This window comes from Pinus tabuliformis, chromosome J (assembly GCF_031772625.1).
Source record: "Pinus tabuliformis cultivar Carrire ecotype Pingquan chromosome J, CPIR1, whole genome shotgun sequence".
Classification (NCBI taxonomy): domain Eukaryota; kingdom Viridiplantae; phylum Streptophyta; class Pinopsida; order Pinales; family Pinaceae; genus Pinus; species Pinus tabuliformis.
Window position 1 is genome coordinate 55,019,783 of NC_142295.1, and position 12,027 is coordinate 55,031,809.

General features: G+C 34.6%; 1 pseudogene; it reads left to right on the forward strand.

Moving 5' to 3' along the window:
• LOC149225469 (cytochrome P450 77A3-like) overlaps nt 1-11,806 on the forward strand; it is a 113,424-nt pseudogene extending 101,618 nt beyond the window's left edge.
• Nucleotides 11,807-12,027: the final 221 nt, after the last annotated feature.

Below are 12,027 nucleotides of genomic sequence, written 5' to 3' on the forward strand. Positions count from 1 at the left end.
ATTTTTCTTCCATTTTTTGTAGATGATTTCCAAGTCATAACACAACATCTTTGTGACCCATTTTTGCTGCTCTTCTGAAGATAATCTTTGTTTTAAAAAGTATTTAAGACTATCATGATCCATTTTTACCTTGAGTGTCTTCCCATTAGGTAGGGTCGCCATTTCTTAAGTACATGTAGTATTTCCAACATTTCCTTCTCATAAATAGCTTTGTGTAAATACTTTGTTTTAATTGGACAGATTTCGAAAGCAATGGGTCTTTATTGTTGCATTAAAACAACACCAATTCCATTTCCTGAGGCATCACATTCCACAATAAAGGTTTTTGTGAAGTTCGGCGTAGCTAAGACTGGTGCTTGGCACATTGCCTCTTTGAGATGTTGAAAGGCTTTTGTTGCTTCTGGAGTCCATGAAAATGCATCTTTCTTCAATAATGTTGTTAGAGGTGCTGCTATTCTCCCATAATTCTTAAAAAACTTGCGATAATACCCTGTCAGCCCGAGAAATCCTCGTAGATGCTTTATGGATGTGGGGATTTTCCATTCGTTAATGGATTTAATTTTTCTAGGGTCTATCATAACACCTTCATGAGATATAATATGACCCAGATATTCCACCTGTTGTACTCCAAAGAAACATTTGGAGCTTTTTTCATATAAATGTTTCTCCTCCAATAGTTTGAGAACACTATCAACATGTTGAACATGATCCTTCCAAGACTTGTTGTAGATTAGTATATCATCAAAAAACACTAACAAAAATTTTCTAAGGAAGAGTTTGAGAATGGAATTCATCAAAACTTGAAATGTAGAAGGTGCATTGTTAAGGCCAAAAGGCATGAGAAAAAATTCATAATGACCCTCATGAGTTCTGAATGTTTTTTTTTTTTTTTTTTTTTTTTTTTTTTTTTTTTTTTTCAGAATGTCTTTAGTCTTCATTCTGATTTGATCATATCCTATCCAACTTGGTGAAGTAAATTGATCCATGCAATTCATTCAATAATTCATCAATGACATGAATGGGAAATTTATCTTTAATAGTGAACTTGTTGAGCTCCCTATAATCTGGACACATGCACCATGACCCATCCTTCTTGTGCACCAATACTACTGGAGTAGATAAAGAACTTTGACTAGGATGAATTATACCAGCCTCTAGCATTTTTGCGATGATATGTTCAATTTCACTCTTTTGGCCATTGGGATATCTGTAAGGCCTGATGTTTGGAGGAACACTTCCTGGAATCAAATGAATAGAATGATCATGATCACGAATAGGTGGGAGGCCTTTGGGAGTCTCAAATACATTGGAATGATTGTCCAAGACTTTTTGGATATCTAGAGAAATAGATGATTTGAATGTGGGAACCTCTAGCAAACATAATTGTGCAATTACACCTCATTGTTCCTTCTTTATAAGCTTTGTCATTCCGTTAGAGCTTATTATCTTTCCTGGTTTCCCTACGATACCCCTTAATTCAACTTATGTTCCTTCCAAAAAAAAATTCATGAAACGTTATTGAAAATTAAAAGCTATTGTACCCAAGGATTGTAGCCATTAGACTCCTAGCACCACATCAGCACCGCCCATTGGAATGGAAATAATTGGACTATTCAATACATATTCTCCCATGGATAGCTTGATATTATGGCACTTTCCAAGGAAATTTATGGTTCCTCCACTTGCAACAATCACTTGACACTCTGGTGCTGGAAATAGGAAGCAATTCAATTCCTTGGCTATCTTACAATGAATATAATTATGGGTACTACCCGAATCAATCAACACTATTACCTTTTTCTTCTTCATATGTCCTTCTATCTTGATAGTTTGAGGAGTGGTAATTCCGGCCAATGCATTACAAGAGATGGTCGGATTCATTTCTTCTTTCTCTAGGGTTTTTTCCTGGTGTATTTCCTCTTATTTTGACGTTTCCTGTTCTTTTTCTTCCTCCTCTTCACAATCTATGTAAAATAATTTATTCTCAGCACAATTATGACCTTTAGTGTATTTTCTATCACAACTCTAACAAAGCCATTTTTTTCTTTTTTCTTCCAATTGTTGTGGTGTCAAACTTGTAGGTTATGGAAGGCTAGGAGAAACAACACTTCCATATTTATAGTTGTGAGTGGTAGGCTTCCTTTTTTCCATAATTTTGCTCTCCATTTTTCTTTCCAACCTGAATGCCTTCTCCAATGAATCAGTTTCCTAAAGGCAAACCTCATGTTGAATGTTATCCTTTAAAGTCCCTATGAAGACATCAATCCTATGCTCCTATGGAATATCATTTACCCTTATATTCAATTTTTGGAAGTCCTCAATGTGCTTTACCATTGAACCCTTTTGTTTGAGATTTATCAATTGGCTAAAGAAAGTTTTGCTTTTTGTAACCTTATAATGTGCTATCATTTCTTCCGTAAAAATTTCCCAAGTGACAATTTGTTTACAAGAGAAAATCCATTGATACCATACAAACTAATTTGGTTCCAAATATAAAGTTGAAATACGTACCTTTTGTGTGTTTTTCACATTATGGAGATCGAAATATTGCTCCATTTGTAGTATCCATGTTACTAGATCCTTGCCATCAAACTTATATCGATCTTTGGAACATGGTGGGTCTTCAATCCACCGTTAGAGTCTATGAAATCATGATTAACATTTATTTTGTTCTCATCATGAGATTTCTCTATTACCTTTTCGCCATTAAGAAGCCTTTCTGGTAGCAAATTTTTCAAACCTTCCTTCAAACCTTCCACATCTTTCTTCAAATATTCAATGTTGTCATTCTTCGAATCATGATTAACATTTCTTTTGTTCTCATTATGAGTTTCCTCTACTACCTTTTTGCCATTAGGAAGCATTTCTTGTAGCAACTTTGTCAAACCTTCCTTCCAACCTTCCATGTCTTTCTTCCAATCTTCATTGTTGTCTTTCATACCATTTATGTCTTTCTTTAAACCATCCATCTTAGCTTCTATTACTTTTTGTGAGAGTGAAATTTTTTGCACTTGGTCTCATCATTTAGATATATCATGTTGCATTTCTTCCTCTTCTTCGTGAGTCATGCTAGATCTTTCAGGTTTCTTACTAATTGTTTCCATTTTATTTCTTTAGGGCATCAATTAATGATAAATATTCCATTTTAATTCCTTCAAACTAATTTTTCAAACAAAAGTTATACAAAATTTAAAAAAAATCTACACACCCTTTTTCCCTTTATACGAGCTCGATATTGGATCTGATGTATCTCTGTAATTTCAGATCCCAAAGGTCTGAAATTTCATCCTGTGGTAGCCCTCTAAGTCCTCTTTCTAACCCCACAAGTCGGATCGAGATTGGATTCTCCAAGTAAGAGTTATGCCAAATCTCCCATGATGACCTTATTATAGACTAGTTCAATAGAGCGAACTTGTGCAAAGTTCCACGTGTCACTGTTCAATAGAGCGAAATAAAAGGGAAGAAACTTTGTCAAGCCACCTTGAAAAAAGACTCAAAATATTGAACAAACTTGAAGTAGAGATTGGCCAATACAAGGAAGAGGTCTCCTCCCTTAGATCTCAACTAGAAGAAGCAAGGAAACAAGCATAAGGAGCTGAGAAGGTGATGGAATTTTTTTCATTCATAGAAGGACAAGTTGATGAAGCATAAACGGAGAGAAACACCATGATATTCCAACTAGAAGAAAAGGATGATGACATCACCAAGTTAAGATCATAAATCACTTCTCTTAAGTTCCAATCATGTGAAGAAATCAAGATGAAGGAAGAAATGGGGATCACTCTATCAAAGAAGGATGAAGAATGCAAGAAAATGAAGGAATAAAATGTCTTTATTAAAAAGGAAGTTGAATTGCTAAATAAGAACTTGAAAAGTTATTAAAACCTAGATGACATCCTAAATCATCAAAGGTTTCCCCTCGATAAATCAGTTCTTGGCTATGCAGGTGAATCCTCAACCAAGAATGATAATGCTTCAAACAACAAGGATGTGAGGAAGCCAGGAAGAAATTTTGATGCTCCTTATTCTATTAAAGGCAAGGAGAAGGGTCAAGACAACAATCGAAGAAATCCTATTCCAAGGAGACTTGCAGATGGTGTCAAGAATACAAAAGGTAATGAATATCATCAAAGAATCCCAAGGAAAAAGGAATTCAGAAGTACATCAATGAAAACTTCATCTCCGAGGTATCAAAGTATATTTCTTGGCTATTGCTATTCTTGTACAAACTTTGGGCATATGGAAAAAGATTGTAGGGCATATCACAAAGACAAATATAATGGTCCTCGTTAATCTCCTAGAAGCAAAGTTGCAAGAAGAATTCATGATTTCTTATTCATGAATAAGATGAAGTGTTTCAATTTCCATAACATTGGACTTATGGCACATGTCTGTAACTTGAATTGGGTCCCTCAACAAGATAAAACTACGTCCACCAAGCCAGAGAACAAACTTACACAAGTATGGAGAAGGAAGAAAATTGGATCTAAAAGTCTCTTGAACACTCCAGCCAACAATACATGTTGAATTCATCCTTGGTATTCCAATTGTTTGATGGTGAGACTTTGCCAAAAAGGAGACGATGCATACAACTAGGGGGAGTTTGTGATTCTTGAGAATTCTTGGAGAAGCTATCCGTAACTGGGTCCTATGAAATCCTTGATGAGTCATACATGGACAATCATCCTTTAATATATCATCTCTCAGGAGTAACTCCATTGAAGAATATGATCCCTTTCTCATCTGGTGGACCATTTTTGAGGATCTCTTGTTTTTTATCACTAAGAAAGTAATCTTTCTTGAGGTAGAGGAGTTTATGAAGATGGGGGGAGTTGGTTCATCCATGAAGAAATGAAACTTGCACCATATTGCCAAATGAAATGGAACCATGATAGGGGAAGTAACATAGCTATGAAGAATTACTATTAATAAATACAATACAATGAAAAGAAGCAGTTTGACAAGGGGAGTACTTGGGCACCCCGTTTTCCATTGATGTTAAAGGGGGAGATAATGTTGAAGGGGTAATAATATTGCCATCAATGACAAAAGGGGAGATTGTTAATCAAGGTTGCCATTGATGTCAATATGGTACTATTAGGATGGGAAATATTCTTGTGATATCATAACCTCATGCATATTATGACGATGTCATTACTCATGATGACAAGTCCCTCTTGTTTGATAAGGATTCCATTAATGAATATGTCAAGCTATTAATGATGTCATTATGATGTCAAGCCACTAAGAAGAAGTCTTGTCCTAGATGCCTATTGTTCATAATGTCCAAGATGTCCTTGAATTAACCATGAAGACACCATAACCTCTTGTATCCTTGCTCTTGATGAAGAATCCCTAGAAATCATGATGATGTCCTTACCCTTGATGAAGGAGTTTTTCTTATTGATGCTCATATTCACTCTTAATGAAGAAGCTATCCTTGTGATGATCTAGCCCTTGCTCTAACAAATTGATGAATGTTGCATATGGTTAGCGACATATCACTGCACTATCATGAAGACATATATGGTGACATTACATTTGATGACATGGACAATGAAGAAATTGGAAATCACTTGATGACATGATGATTAAAGACATAACAAGTGGAGACCTCACTTAAAAACACTTGGTGACAAAGAAGAAGCCCTTGTTGTCCCAAACAATTTATGCACAAAAATTAAGGACAGTCCAAAGAGAAACATTTTTTACCACCCTAGAGTCATCCTTCCAAAATGATTCCTATACCATGTTTTAGAGTATATTTTTTCCTTTTCAATGAGCCCTTACTTGCCCCGAAAATCCAAATAGTTTGTGAGATATTGAATTTTTAAGTCAAGAAAATTATATTTAGCAATGAGCCGACCTACACTTAATCATACAAGTCAACCTCACTTCAAATAGACGTGTCCCTTATTTCAAAGTTTAATTCATATAAATATAAGCTCGGACTGTCATTTTTACTCATTGATTTTCGGTCGAAAAATACAGAGATAAAATATGAGACCGAGGAGATAAAATAGAGACAACGTTTGGGAAAGTTTTTACAAGGAGGCCGAGAAGGGTTTTTTTTTTTGGGAAAATCAGTATTTATGTGATAGCAAGGATACTTTTGTGAAGGGACTACAATTTAGCTAGCTTTGGGACAGTCTTGTGTGGAGGGTTCAAAATAGTTGCAGAAGGCTTAGAACAATGACACTTGTGAGGCTTAGTTCTCGGTCACATGAAAATATTGGAGCTTGGACCTTACCTAAACATCTCGATTATGTGTGGTCAGTTTTCTGTGGGTGGACAATCCTCTTTAAAGGCTTAGAATTGCAAAATTCGAACTGTTAGCTTGTGAACTATCTCATATTGGAGCTTGAACAGGTGTGAGGATAGTCACTCATATACTTTGATCTGTGGAGGAACTAAGACAGACATCATGTGGTGAATATGATAATCATCAAACATATGAACAAGAAGTGGACAGTCTGCCTGTGAAGATCGGATACACCTATGGTAAACCTGTGTTGAATAATCTCATATTTGTGTTCAATTAACAAGTGTGGGCAGTCTCTTTGGAAACTCAGACTGGTGACATATGAAGGCTTAAAAAAATCCCTTAAGAAGCCCATATCTTATGAAGTATAGTCTAGTCTAGAATTCGGTCTTCTTGAGTTGTCATACTTCAACATTCACATCATCATTTGGAGTAGGCCTACTTGGAAAACATTGAAACTCCTCCTGGGATTCGTTGGAAATTTGTTGTCTCTTGTGGGCAGATCATTGAGCATCATTGAGGTGTTTGCATATTTGAAATTTGGAGCCAAGTATAGTGAATTTGGAGGCTTGTACTAGTGTAGCAACCTTGGAGCAGTGGAGTATTTGGAATTCTTGAAGAGTTCTTGAGGCAACATATTAAAGACACTTTGAATATTTCTAGAAGATGAAGCCCTCATGATGCAACCTTGAAGAGATTTTATTAGGTGACATGAAGAGTAGTGGAAATACCTTCTAAGAAGACAAGTTTGTCATTGATGAAGTGATTTGGAGGAGGCATTACTGAAGTTATACAGGTCTCGTTGAAGTAGACATTGGGAGTCGTGAATAATTACTAAACTTATCTTGACAAAATGAAGCTGATGATTGGAGCCTCATAGGGACAATGTTGGTGCCTTGGAAGATAGGGTTGGAGCCCTAAAGGATCGAAGTCCTCAAGAAACCGGGTCGGAGCCTGAACGAGATATAGGGTTGGAGCCCTTGATGTAGGTGCCTCGAAATTGACAAGGTTGGTGCCTTGGAAAGTCCAAGTCGGTGCTTGGCACATTACATGTTGGAGCCTAGGGAATTAAAGATAATGTCTTCATCTAGGGTTGGAACCCTACATATATTGTACTTGATTTAATATAAAGAAGAAATTAATAAAAGAATTTATTCTTATTCTTTATTTTTTGTTCTAAATATAAGTGATCTAACTGGTAAAAATAACAATTGAAAAGAAATATTGATTAACCCACCCTCTTAGTGTTTCCAATAGTTGCAATGTGATGAATAGAAATTAATTTTGCATTTTGAGCAACCAAAAAAAATACCATTATGATGCATAAAACTAGTACCCTTATTGTAATATGACAATAAAAACATTGACATCATAATGTGGTAAAAAAAAGTTGACATTGCTATGTGTCAAATATAAACTAATGTCACACTATGACGAGAACAAATTGATGTGCTATTTTGAGTAAACAAAAAAATGACATTAGAATGCATTGAGCATCCATGTCACAATATGGCAATCAAAACCAATGTCAATGCTTTTGAGCTATAGTTATCTTGTGCAAGCATATTTAAGTAGGTCAAACATATTCTCCATTGTCAAGGTAAGTCAACATGTTCATCCATCGTTAACCATTGTCAACCATTTACAAAAAAGTCTACAATGGTGTACCTGTTCAACCCTCTTCAACAATGGTCAATCTTGTCACCATTAGTGAAACCATTTTTGTAACATTAATGTACCATTAGCATTAACATTAATGTAACATCAACCATAGTTCATATTAATCTAACAATTGGCAACATTACTATTACATTGATAGAGTAATATAGCTTATGATACATTTTCGTATTTATGGTTGACCATGTTCAAACTCAGTCAACCATTTTCATCCACAAACAACACTTTTTATCCTCAGTCAACCATTGTAAACCAAGGTCAACCATAATATTCCCCTTAATCCTTGGTTAACCATGGTAATCATTGTTAATCATGCTCAACTAAGGTCAACCATGGTAATTATTGACAATCATGGTGAATTGAGGTCAACCATGGCAAACCAAGGTCAACCATAATCTTCCCCTTAATCCTTGGTTAACCATGGTAATCATTGTTAATCATGCTCAACTAAGGTCAACCATGGTAATTATTGGCAATCATGGTGAACTAAGGTCAACCATGGTAAACCAAGGTCAACCATAATCTTCCCCTTAATCCTTAGTTAACCATGGTAATCATTGTTAATCATGCTCAACTAAGGTCAACCATGGTAATTATTGGCAATCATGGTGAACTGAGGTCAACCATGGTAAACCAAGGTCAACCATAACCTTCCCCTTAATCCTTGGTTAACCATGGCAATCATTGTTAATCATGCTCAACTAAGGTCAACCATGGTATTTATTGGCAATCATGGTGACCTGAGGTCAACCATGGTCAACCACATCAACCCATTTCAACCATTAATATAATATTAACATTAGCATTAACATTAATGTAATATCAACCATGCTCAAAATTAATGTAACATTATTGTAACCATGTAACAATGTTCAACCATTGTCAATAAAGGTAAACCATTTTCAACCAATGTAACATTAACATTAATGTAACATCAACCATTGTCAACCATGGTTGATAATGGTAAACCATGGTCAATATAAATTTAGCATTAATGCAACATTGTCAGATCAATATTGTAACATTAATACATTGTTACAATAATGATTGACCATGGTTAATCCTTAGTCAACCATTTTCAACTTCAGTCAACCTTATCAACCATGATCAAACTCATCAACCCTCTCCAACTATGGTCAACAAATGAACCTCACATACATCGACCATCAATGAACACAACCACATTAGTAAATGTTGTTGATATACACTAAACGATGGTATTTTCACCTTTTTATACGCCGATTGACATATGAAAATGACGTTGAACAGTGTATATCAACCATATTTACTAATATAATTACGCTAATTCTACATAGAATTAAAAAACATATGAAAATGACATTGATCGGTGTATATCAACCATATTTACTAATATAATTATGCTAATTCTACATAAAATTAAAAAAAAACATATAATATTTATTCAACACTCTTTTCAATAATAAATACATACTCAAATCTAAAAGCTAAAGGATATTTTAATTTTAAAAGATATATCCATTTACTTGTCTAAAAAAAATATATCTATTTACTTGTCTAAAAAGTTCAATGATCCGCATGCTTTCCTCAAAGACTTGGTTATTTTCTCTTCGAGAAGGGCTCTTCCAATATATAATTGCTTTAAAAATTCCCAATATATAACTTTGTTTCCATGTAACTACCTCGGGCATGATGATATAGTAATTTGAAGCGCTTAAATCTCACAAAGAATTAATTAATTGCAAATCTTTGATAAAGACTAATAAAAAAAATAACGTTAAAGTTTGATGCAAATAATAATAATAAATTAACTGATGGAAAAAAAATAGCTTTAGGAACATGAAAAGTGAGTGCAAAAAGTTTGAAATAATAAACATTACTAAAGCTTAACAAATAATAACCATGGTGTGGTTTGAACTTGAAAACACCATAGAAGCTTCAAAAGATACCATGGCATCATTGCCATCTGTGTGCTCTTCGATATCATGCTTCTCATTTTCTTTTCCTCCATGGACTTATTTCTAAGGTTTCTTAAGCTTTTGAAAAGCTTAAACACCAAAAGGTCCTCAAGTTTTAATAAATTAAAGAAATATGATTCTGTATTGATAATGATAAATTGATGGTAGTTGTTGCCTTTTAAAAATCAAAACCGAAGGGTCTATAATAAAGACAATGATAAGCAAAATGATTTGCTTGAATCACTATAGCCAATGAATTTTGAAAGATTCAAGTACTTTTTAAGCCAATAGAAGTACCTCAAGAATGCTCTCAAGGAAAAATAGAAAGTGAACTAGATTCCTGTTATATGAAATGTTTAAAAAATAATATTATTATTTTTTATTAAACATTGTATAATATATTGATTAAAACTAAAGTAATGATGATGAATAGACAAATCAATTATTTCAGTCTTTGACAAAAATTAACAATAATATATAAGTGAATGTGAATGTGAAGAGGCATTAACCATATATATAAATTGTTGTTTTATTAAACATTATATAATATATTGTATATTCTTCGACTTATTCAATCCATAATTTTTTATTGAAAAATAATCATTTACCATAATTTGATTATATGTAATTTAAAACAGCGGCTCGCTTTGCATAGTAGAAAATCAATTTTATTTTTATTCTTCAATAATTCATGAAACTCATGGACTGATTCAATGCATGATCTTTTATTAAAAATTTCTCAGAGTAGGTTAATGGGCCACTCAATATAATTATCAGAGCAGGTAACATAAAGTACGTCTTTCTAATTAAAAAATTATCAGAGAAGGTAACGTTTTTTCCTATACTGTTGATAAATAAAATAATATGCACTGATTCAATGCATGATTTTTAATTAAAAATTTCTCAGAGTAGGTAACATTTCTTGACTAATGGGCCACTCAATGTAATTATCAGAGCAGGTAACATAAAGTACGTCTTTCTAATTAAAAAATTATCAGAGAAGGTAACGTTTTTTCCTATACTGTTGAGAAATCAAAAAATATCAGAGCAGTAACATGTTTTTCCATGAGATGAGGTGGTGATTAAAAATATTTAATATTAAAAAGAAAATTATATATATATATATATATAATTATATTATTATTATTATTATTATTATTATTATTGTGTGGATAGGTGCTGTTTAGTTTTAGTGTGAAAGAAATGTTATTAGATAGAGATTTTTATTTTTTTAAAATTTTATGTTATTAGAAGAAGACGACCTGCAGCGGATGCCTTATCTGCAGGCCGTCGTGATGGAAAGCCTGAGACGCCACCCTCCCGGTCCCTTCGTCTTCCCCCACGCTGTCACCCGTCCCTGCGAGCTTGCCGGCTACGAGGTCCCTACAGATGCGACCGTCAGTTTCTACGTTGCTACGTTGCGGGTATGGGGATGGATCCCGGAATGTGGCAAAACCCTTGGCAGTTCAGGCCGGAGAGGTTTGCAGATGAGGGTGTGGAAGTGGATTTGATGGGGTCAAAGGAGATAAAGATGATGCCTTTCGGCGCAGGGCGGAGGATATGTCCGGGCATGGGGATGGCTATGCTGCATTTAAATCTCATCGTTGCCCGACTTGTTCAGGAATTCGCGTGGGAATGCAAGCCGGGGGAGACAGTTGATCTGTCAGAGACGATGGAACTAACTATGGTTATGAAATATCCTCTGCAGGCGGTCATAAAGGAGAGGGTGAGGATCCATAATTGACTGGCGGAAGCTTGCGAGGGATAATAGGTTCGATCCTTCGTACATTTCCCACTGAAAATCATAGTTACCAAGTTCGGCCGTATCGGCCCAAAAAATTCGCAAATTCGTCAGTATGATTCGCGTTTTAATAGGGTAAATTTAATACGGTACGGAGTTTTTAGTTTATGGATTAAATTTATGTTAACAATGGTCAAAGTTTGCAGGTTCTTATTATCTGTAGAATCCATGTTATGGGATTCTTGCCACAAAAATTCCTCATATCGATCTTTGGAACATGGTGGGTCTTCGATCCACCGTTAGAGTCTATGAAATCATAATTAACATTTATTTTGTTCTCATCATGAGTTTTCTCTATTACCTTTTCGCCATTAAGAAACCTTTCTTGTAGCAACTTTTTCAAACCTTCC